Here is a 23,034-nt window from a genome sequence, read left to right as displayed (position 1 = left end):
TTATACACAGATACTTTCTTCATTCAAGAGGGTCTTCTATGAACCACGCATGCTTAGAAATTCACAGGAGGGCAAACAAAATAAGCATAGAGGGAAAGCTCCATGTGGCTGCTGATTTAATTCCCTGCAACATTCCTCCAGACCTCTCCTTGACAATCCCGAATAGCTCAGCTTCCCTGGCAGGGATTCTGCTTACTCGCCCTTTTTAATCTAGTCCTGAGCCTTGAGCAATATTAAATATGGGAATAGAAGGAATTTTTCCCTCTACCAACTGCCCACGTTCCCCTCCTGCAGGATCGTGCACATGTATGTTTTGTGCTCTATTGTAATGCACATGGCACAGGCATTAAAGCTGTCACACCCAACAGATGAGTTGCAGCACTCCTCAGAGATGTCAGCAGCCCAACCAAGGGCTGGCCTGGCAGGCAGTCTGCCCCATGCCTCCGAGCAAAAAGTTAACAAAAACAGGACAGCTACGAGCTGTGGAAGAAAGTATTATAGAGCAAAAATGCAAGTAAAAACCGAGGAAGTGATAACTGCATACCCTGCCAGAAGAAAAATAATTAAAAACAGGGATATGACAATGTTTTTCTAACTGAAATAAGGCAGTTTCTGGCCAAAGTGTCAGCACCATACTCTAACATCTGCGCTCCTCCACCCATCTGGAGTACAAGAAAAAGATACAACCACCCATCCACTAAGGAGTGGCAAAGATCCCATTACTTATTACAACTATTGTTGCTCAACTTAGGCTGTGGCATCAAAAGAAAACATTTCTTTACAATCTGAGGGGGGCAGGGGGGTGGGGAAGAAAAGGGGAACACATAATTTATTACAGCTTCTGTATGTTGACTATGCAAAATTTTGAAGTTTTGGCTCTACTAATTCTATTTGATTTAAAGTTTCACTTTTGGGCAGTTTTTTGTGTTTCTGTTTGGCGTTTTGTTTTGGTGGGGTTTTTTTTGGGGGGGTTGGGGCAGCAGAGGTGCTTGGGTGGTTTGGGGGTTTGTTTCTTTTTTTTTAAATCTTCCTAAGTTCTTCTTCCCATCTTCCTGACATTCTCTGGCTATACCCCACATTAAGCAATTAACTTTGAGCAACACAAGAAGATCTGTAGATCAAAGCAGCACCAGAGCCAAGGTTGTTAAAACATGAATCACACTATGTGGGTCGGGTTTTTAACTCGAGATAAGTAGACACACTCGGCCACCACTGCCACCACACACGTGGCCTGAAGCAATCCACAGGGTCCGTTCAGGAGCGTCCCAGCTCCATCCAGAGGGACCAGCTCAGGGGCAGCAGGGCACACAGGGAGTGGGGGTGACCAGAGGGGCTCACTTAAACAGCTGCTCTGCTGCTACTACCCTGCCTGGTACTCTGCCTCCACCCTCCAGCTAAGAAATGCCAAGAGCCTCACCCACAAAATGCACTGGCAAGTGAAGAAAATAAGTAAATAATTAATAAATGGCTGGCTAAGTTTCCAAACATGACTTTGAATGGATTTTTCTTATTACTTATTTCATTATGGGATAATTCTTTAATGTCCCGATTGAACCCATTTAATATAAGTTCGCCATAGAAACATAAGCAAAGCCCTGGTTGTGGCAGCTCAAATGGCATCATTAAAATGCAACCACAGCCTACAACTTTTAAGTGTGAACAAAACCACAGCTTTTGCCCCTCAGCTGAACCACAAAACTAATATATTTTTGAACTCTTCATTAAAAACACATTTATTTGTTCAGTCAAATGCCAAGATGAACTCTGAAATACTGGAAGGTTCAACTAAAAATTGTTTTCTTTCTCTAATTCTTACAGTATAGTCATAATCTTCAGTCCCAACTTTACTTATTTCACAACCATGAACAAATATACACAATGGGATGAAAAATACAGTTGCCCCCACAAAATGCTATTTCCCCCCTCCTTGTTTTAAAAGCTTTAAAAGCTGTCTCAACATATTGATTGAGAAACTCTAAATTAAGTAACCTCATGTTAATGATCGGGGAGTTCTTCCTCAACAGATTATAAAAAATGGAAGAATACCAACTTCCCTGTGAACAGCAAATTCAGGAGCAAGGTAAAGAATGCACAGAAGATGCTCACCCTCCCTTCCACATAGACTGCCAACAGACTTAACTCCTACTCTCCAGATGCATTTGAAAAAGCAATGGGCCAGCAACAGAAACTGTGGCATGAAGAAACAAAAAAAAAATTATAGGAGCTAAAGGACAGTGTAGACACAGAAAACAAACTTAGAAATGCACAGTAGCTTTTCATAAATACTGCCTGGAAACTAAGCGTCACCAGGGAAAAAAGCATCAGCAAGATTTATTTCTTAAAATACAACTTATAACAACAGAAGGCCACTTGGAACACAGATCTATTTTTGTACTTATCACTACTGCTATACTATCGCTCTCTCTGTAATTTACCACAGTGCTTACCAACAGCCAAGCCACCAAAACAAGAATTGGACTGGTTGAAAATAGAGCTTCATGCTTTTCTCATCAACCATCCCACACACTGCGCTGCCATTTGCAAAAACAGAGACGGTCACAGAATAAAGATCTGCCAGGGTCCTGAAAAAGGACAGCCAGGTAGGACTGAGAACTCAGACTCTGCATTACAGAGGCTCCTGAGCCTCTCCAGGGGAGATCCTTCCATGTTGTGTGACCCTTACTGGCAGCAAGTTCATCCCAGCACTTTAAGCACACCTTTCCCTATGCTGCTCGAGCCTCTACCAGGTCTCTCCTAGCACTGGACCCTGATGATCTCACCTCTTTCTTCTTGACACAGTTTGAACACCAACTTAACTCTCTTGTCAGTAGGTCCTTGTCTTTTCTCCAGACTAAATAAAACCCAGTTCGCTCATACCTCCGTTTTTAGGACATGTCTTCTACATTTCTGATTCTTCTAGTTGCTGCTGTCCACCACTCTTTCCTGGGCTGGCACACAAAAACAGTATGAAGTTGTGATATCCTTAACAAAGTTTCCCATCTGAATCTTTCCCTACATGAAAAATGCTATTCTCTTTATACAGAAAAATATCCTTTACTGTCACATGAGTAGCAGATAATAATCCTACATATAAACTCCAGTGCATTTGCTTTTGTAACAGCATGACTGTTGTCTCAAGCCCTGGCTGTGAGCAATTATTGCTGCTGGGGCCCACTGCCCCCAGCCTGCAGGCATGCAGCCAAACCTTTATGTCACAGAGCTGCCCCTCCATGCCCTGCTAAGCCCCATCCAACCCCTCCTTCCAGACTCCATCTCCAATCAGTCAAAGTAACTCTGAGTTCAAAGCATCTTCTCAAGTAGACATGCAGCTCCACCCAGCTTGATTCAGGTATTGAATGAACAGAGGCCTCATTCCTTCACCCACATCATTAATTGCAAATATTAATTCACCTGTCTTGTTTGAAACTAATTAGCAATTATCCTCTCAGTTTCTCTCAGCAGCTACAAACATTCCTGTGAGCATTTCAGCTAATCCATGCTTCCTTAGCTAGCTTCTGATAATATGGATTGCCTGATAACTTGCATCCTCTACTGTGCAATTCCTACCTCACAAATTACTTCAAAACTGAATTAGAAAGCTGGTCTTGTGATGCTTCACATTTCCTCCATAAATAATCCCAGGGATATAACACTGCTTAGGTGGGAAAGGTATTAGAAAAATTTATAATTTCCTGGTTTTTTACAGATTGTTTCACATATCTAGCACATACGGACAGCTCCCCATGGACTATCAGTAAACATCACACAGACCTCTTACAAAAGACAGGTCAAAAATTAATACTACCAAGACAGCAAAAGAAATAAAGCCAATAGTCTTTAAGATTATAAATACAGGATAGTAATGGTACTCTTTCTCTTATAGTTCTGAAAAAATCAGAACAAGTATCCAAATACCAAAACAGTACCCATCATATTTAACTGAAGAGCTATTTCCAGGCAATACTTATCCTACAGTGATTAGATGCAGCAAAGAAAAAGTCAGTAAGCTTTAAGAAAAGTTTTGTAAAATCCCTACAAAGTCTTTGAGGCAAACAGTGTTGGATTTCTGCTTGTAATAAACTGATTTGATGTTTATTCTTCCTCTTCTTCACAAGCTTCTAAACAGTCCTGACTACAGTAAGTACTCTGCAGCTTTTTATCCCTCTTCAACACTGGCTTAGCCAACAAAGTAATTCAGCATAAATTCACAATTTCATTGGAAAAATCTAAAGACAGTCCATCTCACCTTAAGCTAGATCAGAGACACTGAAAGCATTTAGTAAAGACTGCAACTCTCTAACACCTTCACGTCTTCCCACTGTCACAAAACTATTTTGTGACACCTTGACGCAGCAACAAGCCTATTCTTAATAACAGCCAGTGATTTAGTAATTCCCAGCAACCAATTAAAACTTGCTGGGAAAAAAATTTCCCACAGCAGCTTACCCCACCTTCAGACAAACAATGCAGCAGGATGTCTAGAAGGATAGGTTTCATAAGGCAACTAACAAGTAACATCAAGACATTTTATGAAATGGTCTGAAGTCCTGGGCCCCAGGCACTCAGATGGTGATCCAACACAGCAGCTATTTAGCTTGTGTGTAGTGCCAACCATCCTGCAAAACACTCAAAACATCTTATCAATTACTTGAAAATCATTGTTACACAACATAAGTAACACGCACATGCAAAAAACTGAGTCAGGCTGAAAAAACTGCTCTTACAGGGAAAAGCTACTAACACCAACATAAACACCTACTTTAAGATGCAAAGTTGTTTATATTTTCATATACAGATAGGAGATTATAATTAGTCAAACAAAAACCTGCATCTATAAGAGATGAAATGTAATGGGATACATTTAAGACAAAACCCAAAAGGTTTAGGCTTAGCATTAAGGAAACATCCTGAGAGTGAGAACTGCTGACCCATGTCCCCAGGGGGAAGATTGGAGGCTGCAGCTCTTGACGTTTAAACAAAGATTGGACAAGAGTCCTGGCTGCTGTGCTGCCAACACAACATGCTCCGCAGAGCTCAGCTCTTCTCAACGCAGCCGGAGGGCAAGGCAACAATACATGGGACTTGAGTATAAAGAGCTCTGCACGAAGTGGTTTGTTGGGACTGCCTGTGCTGAGGGCTGCACCTCACCATGCAGACATGCAGAGCAGCAAGTACTGTGCATCAGACAGCCACAGAACTCATGCGTATCGCTGCATGCTGGTGAGAGCAAAGCAATCCCAGGCAGCTATTCCACCATTCCATCTCTCTTCCCTACATCAGAGACTGAGGGCTCTATCTATCTACCTATCTATCTACAGATATCCCTGACAGATGCTACAGTGTACAGCTGCATGCAAGGACAGTTAGTGCACAGCAGCTCAGATCCCTGCTCCTCTTTTGTGGGACAAAATGTTAAGGCGATGTGTTACTTCAGCCTGGTGCAGGATGCATCTCTCTCTGAAGAGTGGGTATTCCCTGCAGCAGGATGCACCTCAAGGCAGAGGAATGTAGCAGAAAGAGAATACAAATGCATGAGGCAGAAAGCTGCAGAACAAGATCTAAACTGAGATAAAAACATAGGAAACTGGCAGGAGGCCTCCTGATGCACAAAACCTGGAATGGGGTACAGGCAGAAACAACAGAAGTATTTTGGCACTACCTGCTACCAGAAACTTGAAAACCGGTCTAAGAGCCACAGAGCAGCAAAAACAAGCTATTTATGAGGATCTGGAGCAAAACAAAATGAATGCAGTCATTGGGGAAGGAGATCATTACATGCCCTGCTGTTAGCCACAGCCACATGCCGGCAAGTTGGATTTCAAGCATCAACCCACCTCATTTGACTTCTACCTCCTGTACTAAACAGATGTGCTCATGTGCATTTCCTGTAGCTGAGTGATGGCAGTACTGTTCCATGCTATTTTCTGAAGGGTAGTTCAAACAAACATTTCAGAAGCAATAATCTGGATGACCTAGAAGCATCTTTTTCCATAGCCAAATTCTATTATTTAATGCAACTATATTTGTACACAGACCTTTAGTGGAGATCTTAAAATAAAAAAATAAAACTATTTAAGTGTGAGAACTTCTAAAGTATGGTAAGATTACAGATGTTATGTTTCTGATGGCACAGCTATGCCACTTCCATATTCTTCACAGCAAGTTCCATGACCCCACCACATACAAAAGAGAGTTACAAATGCTAAAAGCAGTATGTGGATCCTCCACACAATGACAATATAAAATATGAAGGGACATATTTAAACTTTGGACCAAAGTAATACCAAACTGTGCACTTCAATGTACTCAAGCTAGAGCTCTGGAACAAGAAACAGCAAACCCCACAAGGTTTTAACTCCCCACCCAGCAAATGGAAAGGTATTTACAGTGAGATTCAAAGTGCCCAGCATGTTCAGGACAGCCAGTTCACACACCAAATAGGGAATGATGCCAGAACTCTCTCTTCTCACAGATTCAACTACTGATTTGCAGTCCTGTAAAGGATACCTTCAGGAATCAGACACATGCTGGAACCTTTCTTCCTCCTCCCCTCATATGCACTCTTCAGGCATCAAATTCAGCATCATATAAGGTGTCAGCAGTTGCCATACCTTCAAAGGCTGTCCTTAGTTTTCACCCCGTCTTCCCAACCCTCCTCTCTGGTCCGCCAAGAGTCTGCCCACACTTTCTGCCTTTTCCTCAAACCCTTTTCCATTGCACAACTCTGCTGCTGCCTACCTACAGCACTTAAGCGTCTATGGTCATTCCCAACACTTCACCAGAAGACCACTCTGTACAAGCATTTCTTATCTATGTTGTGATATTTTGCTTCAAGCATTTACTTGCAGGATGACCAACCACCTGCTGCTGGGGACTGTCAAGAGGAGCTTGTGGCTCAAACCACCACCCGCTTTTACACACCAAATGAGCCTGCTGAGCCTCTGTTCCTATCCTAGTCAATGCAAATAGAAAAAAAAAGGAACCTACAGGCAAAAAGACTGAGAATAATTTATGCCTGGATTACAGGAGGAAAGTTATCTCACAACTGGATGACAACAAGAAAAGATTCTGTCTCCTTTTCTGGATACACTAATTTGTGAGGCTCACCAGTGTACAACACAGGGCTTCAGAAAGGCTACAGAACACACTCTTTTGAGTTTCTTTGAATGCTTCATCTATGTAGAAATTGAGTAAAGAGCAGTGTAGATAACGAATATTCCTGGCTCTTAAGGTGGTCTCAGTGGCCACAGAAAAATAACCCTCATAAACAGCTCATGTCACATAAAACCATTTAGTCAGTATTTAACTGAATGTCAGCTCCCAGAAGAAAAAAAAAAGGGGGGCAAGAAAAAGGTAACAGTGTTAACTGCACTTGATTATCACAGTGATTTAAAGTACTTTTGACATCTTTTATTAAACCTGGCACATTGGTATTTGTGATTTTTCATAAGGAAGGTCTCTCTGTTCCTTCATGGTCAGACATCAAACCAGCACTTAAACTGTCACCTTCCCCTGCAAAGAAACTGCATAAATAAATAAAGCACCCAAGCTTTGCCCTTAGACCGCAAAAACACAAGGCTTGGAGCACAATCAAATGACGATTAATGAAGCAGCAGACATTAAAACACAGTAAACAAGACTTCATCACCTTCATCCTCTGCGTCTGCAAATCCCATAGCAGCAACCAAATATGCCTTCTTCATTGAAGACGATCTTAAATGGTTGGAAAGGGTTGTGTTGGGCTTTTTTTACTGCTATGAAGGAGAAACTTGTGTCAATCCTTTTCCAAAATCCTTTTTCAAAGTCATTCCTACTCAGTTAGACAAAACACATGACAAACGCTGAGAAACAAGCAGGGAAACTTTGGTCTTGGTGGAGTCAATGGGAATTAAAGCCAGTGCCAAAACAAAGCCAGAAATTAGCAAAACATTTATCTGATGAATTTGTGATCAGAATTCCTAAATTACACAACTGAGCTTATTTCTTCTTAATATCTTCTGATGCAAATATATTGGGGAAGGGTGGGGGATTGCAAGACCAAGTTGTAAAGCACAAAAACTATTCTTTTTTAAAGCACCCACTGTCAGAAGAACTTACTGTCAAAATGAAAAACCTTTACTAGAATTGTCTTGTAGTAGAATTCTTGTAGTTTATTAATGTAGGACTTCCACTATACAAAGCTGTTGCCTTTACAGAGGCAAAACTTCTGATATTGCTTAGCAAGTGATAAAACTAGACTTGGATAGTTTCCAGCCATGTCATTATGGATGGGCTTCCACCAGTTCCAAGAAGGACAGCAGGTAACACTGCCCTTCACAATACACTGGCATTAAAAAAAATAAAAGAGAAAACTTGCCTTAATAGGTTTGCTCCCTTAAGACTTTTACATTACTTCTGCTTACCTGAAGCACAAAAACGTCAATAATCCTGCCAGACCTGGAAAGCTCAAAAGCAGAAGTAAACAAAGGAGCTGAGCTTTGTCTCCTTTGAGAATTGCCATCATGCAGTTAAATCCACAATTCTGACTGATTAAATCCCTGTGAACCTACAAGAGACCACAAACAGGCAGAGGTGACATAGAGCACCCTAATGTGACATTAAATCCTCTAAAAGATAGATCTAAAGACGCTTTGTTATGGCCAAAGGAATCTGGTACAGGAGTGAAGGTGGCTCAACTTGTACAGCCCTTGTGCAAAGGCTGACACTAATGCTGCTTCAGCATTAGGTGTACATGACCAGTCAGATCATTATAACAGAGTTACACCAGAGTAACACCTTCACGCTGTTATGAAAGCTGACTTCTTTGATAGAATGAGCTTAGGATAGATACCCTGAAATTATTTAAAGGGGGAAAGAAAAATAGCATTTTGACAAAAAAATTATCTTGGGATAGCAAATGGTTAAAAAAGGGTTTGATACAAGTAACCAGCATGCATTAAAATGTTTTAAAAGTTACTCCACTAAACCAATGCTTTGCCACTGTTTTACTTTTTCTAGCAGTTCCTCCCAGTATAAAAGCAACTTTGTTTTTAAACACTCTCATTATCTGTACCAAAGTAAATACAATTGCTGATGTGTGTTTAAGTTCAACGTATGGACTTAACTTCCTTAACCAAGCAAAATGTATTTATGTAAAGGCATAACACAGAAGGGTTTATTGTTAAACACTAGCTAAATAGTCATCACATCAATATCAGCATTCACCAGGAAAAAAGTTTAATATCACAAATGCTTCTTTTAATGAATTTTTAAAAATACAACTTGAATTTGCCGTGCATGACGCCTTTGTACATACACGTATGTAAACTCCCACAAATGTACCAGCCACAAAAAAAAAAAAAAATTACAAAAAAATACTGATGAAGGAAAAGGCCCCCTTTATCAGACTGAGCAAACTTACACCAAAAAACAAGTCTGCCAAAATACTTTCAGGTTGACTGCAAACAATCTGGAAGTCCATACTGTCTGTAGTCTGGTACAGGAGACAGATTTAATTTTACCTAGATGATTTATAGGGTCCCAAGAAGACTGTGAGACACTCACTGGAAACACTGATTTCTCCAATAATATGGAAAAAGTTGGAAAGTTAAGTAAAAAAAAAGAGGGGAGGGTCAAAGGGAGACTACAAAGGCATCAAAGACATGGATGGCTGAGAGATAAATGTAAGAACTACAAATCACATTCAAGTTCTCATCTGCAATTGAGGCTTTACTTTTTCCCTTAAGTTTCTTCAGACATTTTTTTCCAATTCTTATCTGATTCATACTTCAAAAATGGACTGATTCAGATGTAGAAGTCAAGCACACAGAAGTGAACACAGAAAATAAAGTAGTTCAATAATCTTAGAGAATGAAATGGCACCTGCAAAAGCTACTAGATTTCAGTAAATTAATGCACATCCCTGTTTGCTGTTACATATAGAAGCTTCTGCAAATCTAGAACAAGTACAAGAAGATGCCAAACAAAGGATCTAAGACAGCACTTAAGCCAGTTTAATCCACGTAATGGGAGTCACAGGGCTCTGACTGATACTGAGCTGACTGGCAGGAGTGTAAGCTTTCTAATAACTTATGTCCCACCTTCTGAAGTCTTATGGCATTTACAGAGGAAGAAAAATGAAAACATCATGCATCAGATCCGTATGTATTCAGTTTTAAGCAACAAGAAAGACTACTAAGAATACTAAGTACTGAAACAAAGTTTAACCTCCTCTTTCTTGGAGCTCAGAGCAGAGACCCATTTCCTACAGTATTATACCACAGATATTCTGTCCCTGTATAGGAAAACTGCAGAAATGAATGTAACCTGCTAGTCACTGGCAAAATCTCATTCTGCTGCCATTTTAAGTAAATTCTTTGTACACTAGCTATCTATGTAAGAATTTGGATCAAAAATATGTTTACTACTAACTGGAGCAAACTTAGGCATCTGAAAAATACGTGAATAAAGAACAGCTTTCACAATTTTCATAAAATATTACTGGAAATTATAGTATGAATCATTAAAAAGTACAAAACTACAACAATCAAAATGAAACCACTTGAATTTATGGATACCAGTTGCAAAGGGCATACAAAACCATTTTGCGTCATTTCTATTTATATAAAAATATGAAATTATTTCTTCCCACGGGTTTTTTCATCTTTTTCTTCTTTGGCCCCAAAAAGCGAAAAAGCACTAACCAAAGAAAGTGAAGAAAATTAGTGTCTGTTATACAGACATAACAGTTTGAAAAAATATCTTTCATACAAGAATCAGTACCATAACAAGAAGTGAATTTTACTTCCTAGGTATGCCAACAGCCGTTACAATACTGTTGTTCATAAACATGTACCTTACATTAAGATCAACTTTTTGGTTCCTCCCTCACTCCTAGCACATTCGTTGCAGAGCTGCAAGCTCAAATTTGTCAAGCAAAATGCTTCACTTACTTCTTAAGATTGCTCATTTCATGCTACAATGGAAATGATTACATTGTTAACATAAGGAAGACTGCAACTTCATTATCAGGTTTAAGTATCTCCCTTTCAGTTACTTAAATGACAAGCAATTTGATTTTTGTAAAAGAAGACAACTGCTCTTGAATTAGGCCCAAGTTGAAGAGTTGCTGGAACTCCCCCAAACAAGGTTAACGATGTCAAAGCATAGCAGCAACGCCGACAAGCAGTACCCCTTCCTTTTCCAGTGCTCTGGTCAGCAGTTCTTGGAGAAAAAAAAAAGCTACCATAAAAAGCTGTTATGTGCTTGAAATGAGCATTTTTATCCTCCCTCCTATCAAACAACATCTAACAAATTTACATTGCACTGCAGAGTGATCACTCGTTATCACTATTTCAGTCACTATTTTCCTGCTGGGAAAAGAGTCTATTAGTATGAAAGCAGGAAGAAGAGCACCACTTTATTACTGCTCTTTCTATCCAGGTATTAATAAAAGTGGGAGAGGTATTAGTCCTACGTCTCTGCTGAGGCTCCTCCTGGCCAGATAACTGCTGAGCCTAACATTTTCCTGTGTGTCCCTAATGCACTCACACACTGAGTATTACAGCTCCACAAGGTCCTTGGTTGGCTTGTTTTTTCATTAAAGCCAAAACCTGTACAGGACACAGACACTATTTCCTATGATGAGTCCTCTATAACCACTTTCCTAGCAAAGCTTGCAAAAATATTAAATAAGTACAAGCAGTTAAAAGCAGAACAAATAGAGAGAATTAAACACAAGGAGTCCCACTAAGGACATTTGTTTCCTCCCTTGACAGGGTAGACATTTCTCCTATACACTTTTGTTTCCAGCAGCTCAAGATGTCAGGTTTTCTGACTTGTCAGCAGATAGAAAATACTACCTTTTTATTCTGCTATACTTGATATATAAGGGAAGATTTAAATATTTGCACACTAAAAGTAGTCATTTTCTCAATACCACCACAGTCTATTGAGTAATCACTATTTAAAAACTCTCTGGTCTGTTAAACCAAGACTTACATTCTTAAGTATGAACGAAAGCTCATAGTTTACTTATGGTTTGCAAGGGCTTGTGAACAGCCATGTTACTGTAGCTCTTGTCTAGAACTTGTAGTATATCCATCATTTATCTACAGATTCAAGAATTTCAGTCATTCAATATTACATACTAAACTATATAGCACAATTAAAAGACAACACCCAGGCAGAACTTCTCCTATGCAGTTCTCCTCTCATTATTTTGTCATCAACCCAACAGCATATTCCAAACCAAGAACTACCTGGAAATAAAAAACAGCTTGGAAAACTCTTCATAACACAGTCAAACAAAATTACCTACTTACAATAAATATTCCTGGTCAGTTGTTTCACTTTGCAGCTCCTGGTGTGTGGGGTATCACCCCTCTCTTTGAAGGACCTCAGGCATCCCAGCCTCTACTCACCCACTGCACTATGCTAACTCTTGGAAGCTGTTGGACTTGCTGTGCACCAAACCACTTGTGCAGGCATGAAACTGCTCTTTAAGACATGAGCAAGAGCCTGAGCCTTTCACCAGCAAAGGCTATCAACAGTCAGGAGCTTTAAACAGGTAAGACAAACCCTCAGAAAATATTCAAGAATAACTTTTTAGAGCAAGGTAGGAAAAAAAGGAAAAAGGAAGGAAAGGGGGCTGGGGGAAGCCAGAACAGTAGATTAGCAAAATAATACATAATTCCCCCAAGACTGTGTGACAAGCATATTCAGTTTAGCAACCAGTCAGGCATGTGGCATAAACCTGTTTTTTAACATCTCCTAGAGCTCTAATTAAAACACAAAGAGACATTAACGACACGATTTGTTATGTTCACCATTCCATTCAATAATCAGGAAGCATAGCTCTTTAACCTAATGCTGTAACAGGTGTACTTTGAAGAAGAAAAGCACTCCAAAGTTTTCAAACAAAGTTTAACAAGCTAAGGCAAGCATCTCAGTATTTAATCCAGGAGAAAGTTATAACAAATAGCATCAGCAGTCACGAGCTTATCCTCCCACCTCCTCCTGCTTCTCTGAAGAGGGCGACTAAGCAAGTGCCAGTGGAGCCTCCACAGTCATGCTCACAGCTTGGGGTCTCTTCCATTCCTTTAAATCCAAGTAAAGCCTGCATTATTGCTCTACAAATGCAGGAGCATTCCTTAGGTCCAAGATCACGCATCCCAAACTGCTCTAATCCCTAAATTCTTGGTCTCCTACACACTAAATATATTAAATGTTGGAAGAGTTCAGATGTCATCTAGAAAAGGGTAACTTAGGAGCAAATGAATAAGAAAGAGTGAACAGCCCAGGGAAACAGGGAGGTGCTCCGTAATTACATTGGGATCTTTCCACAGAAAGTAACACCCGGTTTGTCACGTTACATTTCTGAAACTTATTTACCAGATACCTTCTTTTAGTCAAAATAAGTTGAAGTATCAATAAAAAGAGTACTTAGAGACAAAATTGTTAGGGGTTCATCAGATGTGCAGCTGTAGCTGGAAAACAGCATAAAGAAAAGTACTTTTAAAGTGACAGGTGTAATTGATCATTTAACATGAATAAATATAAAAGCAATCAGTTCTCAAATCAAAACACTACCCTTTTTATTAGCAGCATTAGACTAAAATAGGCTATGTGCTAAAATGCAAAATTTCATACAGTTATCCCACTTTTCAGAGGTGCCATCAAGCCCTCCAGATCTCCAGCATCTCCCACTCCCACCTGACCCAGCCTCCACCAGCATAAAACCTGCCAGGGCCTTGACATAACATTTTGTACATCAGCTCTTCAAGATGCAAATAGCATCTGTTGGCTTCCATTACATAAATACCCCCGATAAAAGCTATTATTAACTTGTTAGTTTCCATTTTAAGTAAAGTATGTAAAAATTGTATTTATGTCTCCAATTACATGAAGCCTTGAGCGTTACAGGCACTTCAAATCTCCAGAAAAGAGAAACACCACACAGTTTCAGAGGTTCCCCTCTCTGTAGAATTCAAAAGCCCCCCAGCCCCCTTAGCTAGCTCCCACAAAAATTGTGGGAGTGAGACATTAAGCAACATGTGCAAATAGCAAGTTTTGGCTCAGTCCATTTCTGTCCATAATGAAAGAAGTCACCAACTACAACACAACACTACCACTGATCTAGACAAAACAGTACATTTTTTGTTATAAATGCACTGAGAGAATTATACCTATACTTAACCAAATATTAAGTTTTACATTTTGGTTGAATACAACATTCTTTACTATCAAATTACCTGGTATTTTCTGAAGAGTAGTCATAACACTACACCATCAGACCCATTCAAGTTATAGCCCCCCAAAGCACATACCAACTTCTGAAGGAGACTTCTAGGGACTAAAGGAGGAAGACAAACCACAGAAACAGATGTTTACATGACATTTCCATCCATGGATGATAAAAGACGCACAACAGAAATGGGTGCACATTCCTTCTCCAGATGCATCCCATGTCTTGCCAAGCTAACCAAAAATATGCAGGCACCATGCCCCGCTTCTCACCCACTGGGGCATGATAGTCAGAAATTAATTACAAAGATTGAAATAAGCTACCTAAATAGACCACAAGGAACACTGCAGGAGTGTTTCAAACTCAAGTCAGCTTGCACAGGGTTTAGTTTCACTTCTCCCCATCAGGTCTACCAAATCCAGCCATTTTCACCATGGTCTTGGACACTTGCCAACACACTAGCCAGGAGCTGAGGTCACCAGTCAAGTCATCCACCAGGCCAGCTGCAGCAAGCTCTTGGGGAAAATGCTCTACAGCATTCAGCATGTGGAAGCTACTACAGTGACCACACACACAGATCTCTGCCCATGTGTATATACATATAAAACTGTACAGGTAAAAATAATATTCAATTGTAAATAAGAACATGCCATATAAATTCCTCTCCATAAGCGAATTATCCAGGTCTATCAAAAGTATGTATATTTTTTAAAAATAATAAAAAAAAAAAAGCCCACAACAATCCCAGGTATCCCAATAAATCCCAAACACAAACTTCCTGATTTTCTGCTGCTGAAAGGAAGTGCACAGAACCACAGAGATGAAAACAGCTGGGTTTATTCTAACACTACACTGAGATCTATCTATCCCAGGTTCTTACATTCACAGCGGATTTTCATGGTTTTAATGAGATCCCAAATGAACATGCATCCTTGCCAATAAATGCCACTGCATATGTTCCTATATCAGTTCTCCAGCAAACCTTTGTGAGTATCTGCTACGTGTATGTAACACAAATATAACAAAGACCGACCTACAGTCAGACCCAACTCAGAGGAATTTTTGCCACTGGGGGAGGGAGGCTTGCTCTGTAAGAGGAACCTAGAAAGAGGAAACATCAAAGGAGGGACAGGTAACAGAAACAGTTCTGCTATTTTGATTATTTTTACTGCATCTAAAGTCCAAGCTTTGCAAATAAAGCTTTCAAGTTCTCCTCCTCTCTGCAATAAAAACGGGGCATGTCATGTCTAGTCTGAAAAGAGGTCAGACATTCAGTTAAAAAAGAAAAACAAACCAATACAAACTTTAGATCCTAAAAGTACTAATTTGCTTTTACTTTGAACAGGTCTATTCTTAACCAGAGACTTCAAATTGCATTTTCTCCCATTGGTAAGTGCAAGTAAAGACTTTTCTGATGTCTCCTTAAGGAAGTCTGTGGCAAGCTGGAAAGTTATGCAAACGTGCCTTCATCCAGGTCGACCTTTCAGGCCTAAGGCTCTCACACTTTCAAGCCAGCTCTCTAACCATCACTAAGATGCGGTCTCACTGGGTAGACAGTGAGATGAGCAGGTGTGCTCGAGATGCTCTACAAAACAGCCCATAACAAGCACCAACCTGATGTAAAAAGTCGGCTGCTGATTAAGCATCTTGCAAGCACCAGGACAAAATACATTTCTCTTAATCTTTCCGTTTTAGGGTAAAGGCTCTTTTATATTAACAGAAGAGCACAACAGCTTTCAAATATCTAGTGTGTAGTAATTGAAGGTTTTCTAATCATACTTGGATGTTGCCTTCAGCAACCCTTTTCTCCTGAACATGAAAAAACCCATTGGGCTTTGAAGCACAGTGCAAATTTAGTGATATTTTAATAAAAATACATAGCTGTTCATTATAACAATTGCAAACAATAGCTGAACTCCTCAAGTAACTACAAGTGCTTTTTATAAAATAACTCCAGTTAAAAGACGGAAAAAAGTGGTGTTTATTTGCCTGGTAACACGTATTTTAGTGTGCTCCGTACCAAATCCTCCCATTAATCATCCCATTATTATTTGCAAGTATAAATACTTTTACTACATCCCCAGCCGCTAACCATACCGGTCGCGGTACATCCGTAGAACGAAGCCATGCCTTTGCAGAAAGATGAACAGCATTAAAGCGAACACCATTTGGGGGAGGAAGGTTTGATCTGGAGAAGTGTAGTCGGGACCTTCCCGCTCCTCTGCCTGCAAGCACAGGGGGCACTGGGGGGCCATCCGCCCCCGCCGCTCAGGAAAAAACTTACCTTGGCGGCGCGGCAGGGCAGGCGGGAGGGCTGCGCTAGCGCTTCATTGTCAAACTCAGTTCTAGCAAGTTCCTCGACATACCGGCGGAGCGGTGCTCGGCGGCGGACAAGCGCCCGGCTGTCTGTCTGTCTGTCTGCCCGCCAGCCACGCCCAGCCGCGCTCCGCAGGGCCCCGCCGGCTCGGGCACCGCCGGGTCGCCGCCTCTCCGGGCTGCGGCGAACAAAAGGGCGCTTGGCCGGAGGTCGCCCGGCCCTTGCCGCCCCCCGCGGGTGCAGCGCCCGCCCGGCTCCGGAGCCGCCGTAACTTTTCCCTCCGGACGCGGCCGGGGCCGCAGCGCCCACACCGGACAGACTGCCCGCCGCGCCACCCGCCCGCCGCCCCCGGCGCGGCAACGCGCGCTCTCCGCCGCTGCCCCACGTACCCGCAGCGCCCGCCGCCTCCCCGCGCTCGCCGCCGCTTCCTCCTCCTCCTCCTCCCTCCTGCCCGGCCTTGGCGCCAAACGCCGCCGCCGCAGGCCCGGCGCCTCCCCGCACAGGCCCGGCGCGGCGGCCCCGGCGCCCGCCCCCGCCCCGCCTCCATGCGGGCAGCCCGGGCCGCGCTCACCTCCCGCCGCCGGCCCGGCCGGCGCGCCGCCGCCGCCTCCTCCTCCTCCTGCCCTGCTCGCTGCCGTGGGCGGCCGCGGCCGTCAGAGCTGGCGCTCCCGCCGCGGCGGCGGCTCCTGCTGCGGGTGCTGCTGGTGCTGTCCCGCGCCGGCGCGCATCGCCCCCGCCCGCCCGCCCGGGCCCGTGGCCGCCGGCGACTCCCGCCCTGCGTGCCGGCTGCTCGGCGCGCCCGCAGCCCGGCCCGCTCCTCCTCCGGCGGCGGCGGCCGCACAAGAGCCCTATTGTATTATTGACACTGCTGGGCTCCAGGCCCCGCCTCTTCCCCTTCCCTCCCTGCCCGCGCCGGGCCTTCCTGCCAGCTGCGCCGGCAGAGCCGCCCCCCGCCCGGAGAGCGAGCGGGAAGCGGACGGCAGGGAAGGAAGAAGCGCAGCGTGTCTGGTGAAGGTGTGGAGCGCATGTCCCGTGAGGAGCGGCTGAGGGAGCTGAGGTTGGTTAGCCTGCAGAAGAGGAGGCTCAGGGGTGACCTTATCGCTTTCTACAACCACGAAAGGAGGCTGTAGCCAGGTGGGGGTCGACCTCTTCTCACAGGCAGCCAGCGACAGGACAAGAAGTCATAGACTAAAACTATGATGGGAGTTTTAGGTCCGACATGAGGAAGAATTTTTCCACAGAAAGAGTGATTAGATATTAGAATGGGTTGCCCAGGGAGATCAGCATCCCTGGAGGTGTTTAAGAAAAGACTGGATGTGGCACTCAGTGTCGTGGTCTAGTTGACATGGCAGTGGTTTGGTCATGGATTGGACTCGTTGATCCCAGGGGTCTTTCCAACGTAATTAATTCTGTGATCCTGTGAAGGGGCTGGAAGGGAAGGTCACAGTCTCAACCATTCCAGTGGGTGACAGGGTCTGAGGGGAGAGAACCATACCTGAAACCAGGTGAGAGACAGGAGCTGGCTCCTGCCACTCCCATGTGTTACTTTTCCCTTTGCCAGTTCCCTGAAGCCACTGGCTACCAAGACTCAGCTTTGGACTGGGCAGCTGGTGGCAGCAACAGAGGTGGCCAGGCACCTCACCACATCCCTTTTACCTTCCAGCAGCTTCTGAGGGCACAGTGCACCCATCTCAGCCCAGTCCAGCATTAACTGAGAACTCAGTGGCACAATTTGTAAAATAAGGAGCATGAAGTTTACCTTATGGCAGCTTTTAGCCAGCTATCAGTGTTAATCATTCAGCCTATGGCATTGAAACAACATTGGATAGAAAGCACAGTAGGAAGCATCAGAATAAAGGAAACAGTGGCAAAATCAGCAAACCTCCTCCATTGTTACACCCCACACCCACACTCATTTCCCATACTGCTATTACCAAGTATTGCTTGCGTCAAACCCTCTGGAAACCCCTTTTGCCTTCCTTAGCAGAAGGACTGCTGCAAAGAGTCTTAGCTGGAGATCATCCTTCAGCTGCTGCAGCCCCATTTCTCCATGCACACAGTAACTGAGGCATGGAAGGGCTATGGAAACTTGGCAGAGAAAGAAATGGAACCTAGGAAGTGAGATCTGGGGTACAGGCCTTCTCTCGAGGCCAGGCACAGAGAAGAAACAGCAAGATTATAATAAGGAGTACAAAGGAGAAAAAGGAAGAGATAAGCAGCAAGCATGGAAAGGATAGCTTGGCATGCCTGAGCTGCATTTCTACAGTGTTTTCTGACAGCAGCTGAAAGATGAAGAGAAACAGATCATAAGAAGGGAGGCACTGTTTCAGCCAAATGTTCCATCTAGCTCAGCCTCGCCTCCCACCTGCTCTACCAAGTCATGGGGACCTCGCACTGACTTCCTCTTGGCCCATGTGGGCATCCACAGTAAGATACTTCCCCTGAGTACTCTCCAAGTACTTAATCACATTTTCCAAGCAGTATGTGGAGCGTTGTTTAGTAACCCTCAACAAATCACTTCTCCAATACTTGTCCAAGTCAGCTCTCACTGAATTCTTGTAGGCTTCTGACTGTAAATCACTGCTGGCAAGGACTTCCATGTACCTACTACCTGCTTCAAAATTTAAAAAAAAAGTCTTTTTTCTTTGGAATAACTGGTTCATATTCCTGAGTGTAATATGAGGCATAGCTTTCTACAAATGCAGTTAGACCACAACTAAACAGCAATGCTGACATGTAGGACTTCCTTCACACACCAGCAATCACCTCATTTGCCTTCAGTTCATTTACCTGCCAGAAAAGCACTCTGAGCAGCTTCAGAAAACCACAATATCGAGGAAAACACCAAGAATGGTGCCCCTACCTACACCACTTGTGGAATGCTTTATATCAAACCAGGTGGAGCAGGCAGCAGGGCAAGCAATATTGAATTTAAGACAAGAGATTTGAAAACCCAAATGAAGGGAATTCAGAGTGATAAAACCAAGTTCATGTACTAAAGACCTGTTTTCTTATCATAAAAGAAATAAAGTCTGATTGAGTTAAACTGAACAAAAACCATTTTCAAGTACCGATATCTTCATTAGGATTTCAGAGCAATTTATATTTTTTGTGTGTCCATGAAACCTGCTTAGTAGAGTATACTCACAACACACACACACACACACACACACACATATAGTGTTTAAAGTATTCATCATTCTAAAGGACAATAAAGAATATATATTCCCATCAGTGAAGGAAACATCCTTACAAGAAGTTTCCTGCCAGATTACTTTGTATATGAGTGACCTCATCAGAAGCAGATGCAGCCCAACCCAGGAAAGGTGTTTAGCAGCTATCTTCATTTCCCATGCCTGGAATCACACACACCTCCCTACACTGGCTGTCACATGTCAAGAGAAAATGGCATTAAAGCTTCTAATTCTGTAGTAAATCTACAACCGTACATGGTGGGCTCATAGCCAAAAGATAAGTGACATAGGAAAACCCGTATCAGAAAGTCTGTGGGGCTACAAATTTCAATAAATGCTTTACATTCATTGTGTATTTCTATAGGAACACCCAACAAGATGAATAAATAGGAAGCAGATTGTACACTTTTGTTCTTTTTGAAGACGTATGCAACACAGTTTCTACATTTCCTCACAAAAGGATGAGCTACAGATTTTCTTATGCACCTAGAGAATATAAGGAATTTACAAGCCCACATTTTATCAACATGTTAACATGTTGATAAAATGTAGGACAAACAGGAAGTCTTCCCAAAGGAAAGATGATCTGGAAACTAGAAGAGGTATGATCAGGGTAAAATAATGTATGCACATATACCATACCCAAGTTAAACCAAGTCCTAACTCAGCTGTACAAAAGCCGCCTGTGGTATATTAGGATATTAAGAAAGTTACACGGAAGTAGCATTTAACATTTGAGAAGATGGTCACGCAGAGTTTGACATGGATCTGAGCCACAAAAGAAGCACCTCTAACTGAGATACATAGAAGTACTCCAGTAAATTTTAATAACAAGTGTTTTTTTATACTGCATCTGCAGTTGCTGATCAGATGCCAGAGAAGAAAAAGACAACAAGTATGTCACAGAGGAGTAGTTGGGGGAAATAAGCATTAGAAAGACCTGGGAAGTTAATTCAAACCCCTTACCTCCAAGTCTTTGTGGCATTCCCAGCCTGCACATAGAAGCCTCCCTGGCCAGTGATTCTAGTTGTCTCTGATAAAAGAAATACACAGATACCAAAGGCTGGTAATACCACTTTTCCTTGAAATGCATAGATGCTGCATAAAACTCCCTTCATCAGCAGAGCAGATACCATTGATGAAACCTTGACACAATGTCCTTGAAACCAGAGCAAGCATTGGCAGTTACTGGCAAGAGACAGAAAAGCTTAACTTCTTTATTTTCCTTTCACAGTGAGCAAAATTATTGAACTGTTACCATAAAGCACAAACATGCACCTGCAAATGAGAGCATTAATTATGAGTGCAGAGAAACTTTCATTCTTCTGTGTAAAAAAATGCAAAGCAGGGTCTGAAATAAGGATGGTTAGCCATCTCTAAACCCTTGTGACTAAAAATGTTTCTGATACTCACTAGCAGAAATAGAAGCAAAGAACACTCAGAGCTTCAAAAGATAGTCTTTAAACACTGAATGCAATCCTTCAGCACTTGTTGGGGCAGCTATCAAAAGATGCCCTCAGGTCATAGTACAGCCCTTCCATTTTATCTCCAGGACTCTATAAAAAAAGGCCCCTGAAGTGGTTTTTTTTTTTGTTTTGTTTTGTGGAGGGACTTCAGAAATGGAGGGGAAGATCTCCCTTCATAAAAAGATCAGCAGATTCAGACCAAAAAAAAATAGTACTTTCAGAATCATGAACCATTTACACTCTTAAGAGCATAATGTCCCAGCTTCACTTCCCAGGATCTGACAAGTTCAAAGTTCTGTGCTTAGGGAGATCTTTGATTTATCTTCCTCCTTCTAAGACAGTAGCACAGAATGGAGACGACTGCCAGTAGCTTTCAAAACCAATTAGTATTATAGTTCTGTAGCTTAAATGCATGGAAGTAAGTACCTAAAAAAAATCAAAGAATACATGTTATGCTTGTATTGGTGAGGAAATAAAATTGCCTCAAAGATCTGGAAAGTTAGCTGCCTCTCTGGTGATGTACATCAGTTTGGGGGAAATCTCACCACAGCAGACAGCATCCATGTAAGTAGGGGAGAGTAGGGCTGCTGCTCCCTTCAGTGCTCAGAAATCACAGCTCTGTGGTCACCCCACCTTTCCATATCCCCCAAAAGGTTTAATTTTTTTAATTTTTATTTTTGAGACACGAGTTTAGTAGCTAAAACAGGAAAATAAAAAGGCAAACCAAAATAAAGAAACAAACCCAAGCTTTTCAAATTTTCTTCCCTATGACAAAAGGTTCTTAAAAATTAAAGTGTAGATTCTCACACGACTCTATGAACTTTGACTTCACTACCACAATACTTGTGCTAAAATGAAGTTGAAAAAGCAGAGAGATCCATACCACTGTCATCTAGACAGAGTCCTTTGAGCTCCCAATGCTGCAGAGGTGCTTTGCCTTAAATTTAGCCTCATCATTTGGGTAGAACTTATAATAGCACATTGCTTTCAACTTTTGCAGTTTGGGAACATCAGACAAATACTCATTTAAGCACTGTTCAAGAGCCTTTTAACATCACTGTAATTTCCTATCTATGAACTTCATCTGTTGTTTGAAGGACAAACTTTCTGTATCTTTTTTAGCAAAAGGATACAAACAAAATCCACACATATTTGAAAGATCTCCTGGACCCTTGCAGCACTAGCAACTTTAAAGCCTTGAGCAATTGGAAAGAGGATGACTTGTACATGACAGATGCTGGCCACATTGCTTAATATACATTCTGGGAAAATACTCAGATACTCTGGCCATTAAATTGTCATAGCTGGGGATTATCACTATATGCATTAAAAAAAAAAAAGAATGAGCAGTTGCACATTTTTCTTCATGTACTCAGAAAACTTCAGAGCTTTTTTAAAAGCTTCTCCCACTTCCACCTCCTTTTCTTCTCTCTTACTCAGAAGCAGTGATGACTACGTGTGCCTCAGGAAGACTCTGACCACAAACATTACCAGCAACAGTCTTACAGCAACTGGGCTCTCCGAAGAGATGAAAGCAGTAAAAACCATTTTTCTATCAAACTGGACACCAAGATATCAATGTCTGGACTGTTAACTCCCAGGCATTCCGTTAATCCTCCTGCACATCTTATTTCTAGCAGGTTTGATGTTTGCAAGGTTTTGCCATATGTAGATGGTTGTGTTGAGAGACAGAGCTCAGAATAGACAGCTTTAAGAAAAACCTCCAGGACGGCAATACAGTAAATGATTACTTTTCAGAAATTGTTGTCCTCAGCAAATACTATAGCTCATACTGCAAACTCTGCAATCAATGCCCAAGGAACAGGATGGACT

At 42.2% G+C, this 23,034-nt stretch overlaps 1 protein-coding gene across 1 annotated transcript in view; it reads right to left on the bottom strand.

The window, feature by feature from the left end:
- JADE3 (jade family PHD finger 3) overlaps positions 1–17,262 on the bottom strand; it is a 64,303-nt gene extending 47,041 nt beyond the window's left edge. The window contains exon 1 of the mRNA XM_030963219.1: positions 17,113–17,262. The gene's annotated coding sequence lies outside the window, so the exon portion shown is untranslated. The remainder of the gene's footprint in view (positions 1–17,112) is intronic.
- Between the last annotated feature and the right edge of the window lie 5,772 nt (positions 17,263–23,034).

Source organism: Camarhynchus parvulus, chromosome 1 (assembly GCF_901933205.1).
Source record: "Camarhynchus parvulus chromosome 1, STF_HiC, whole genome shotgun sequence".
Taxonomy (NCBI): Eukaryota; Metazoa; Chordata; class Aves; order Passeriformes; family Thraupidae; genus Camarhynchus; species Camarhynchus parvulus.
Note: the sequence above shows the minus strand (reverse complement) of the source record. Positions and strands in the feature narration are given on the sequence as shown.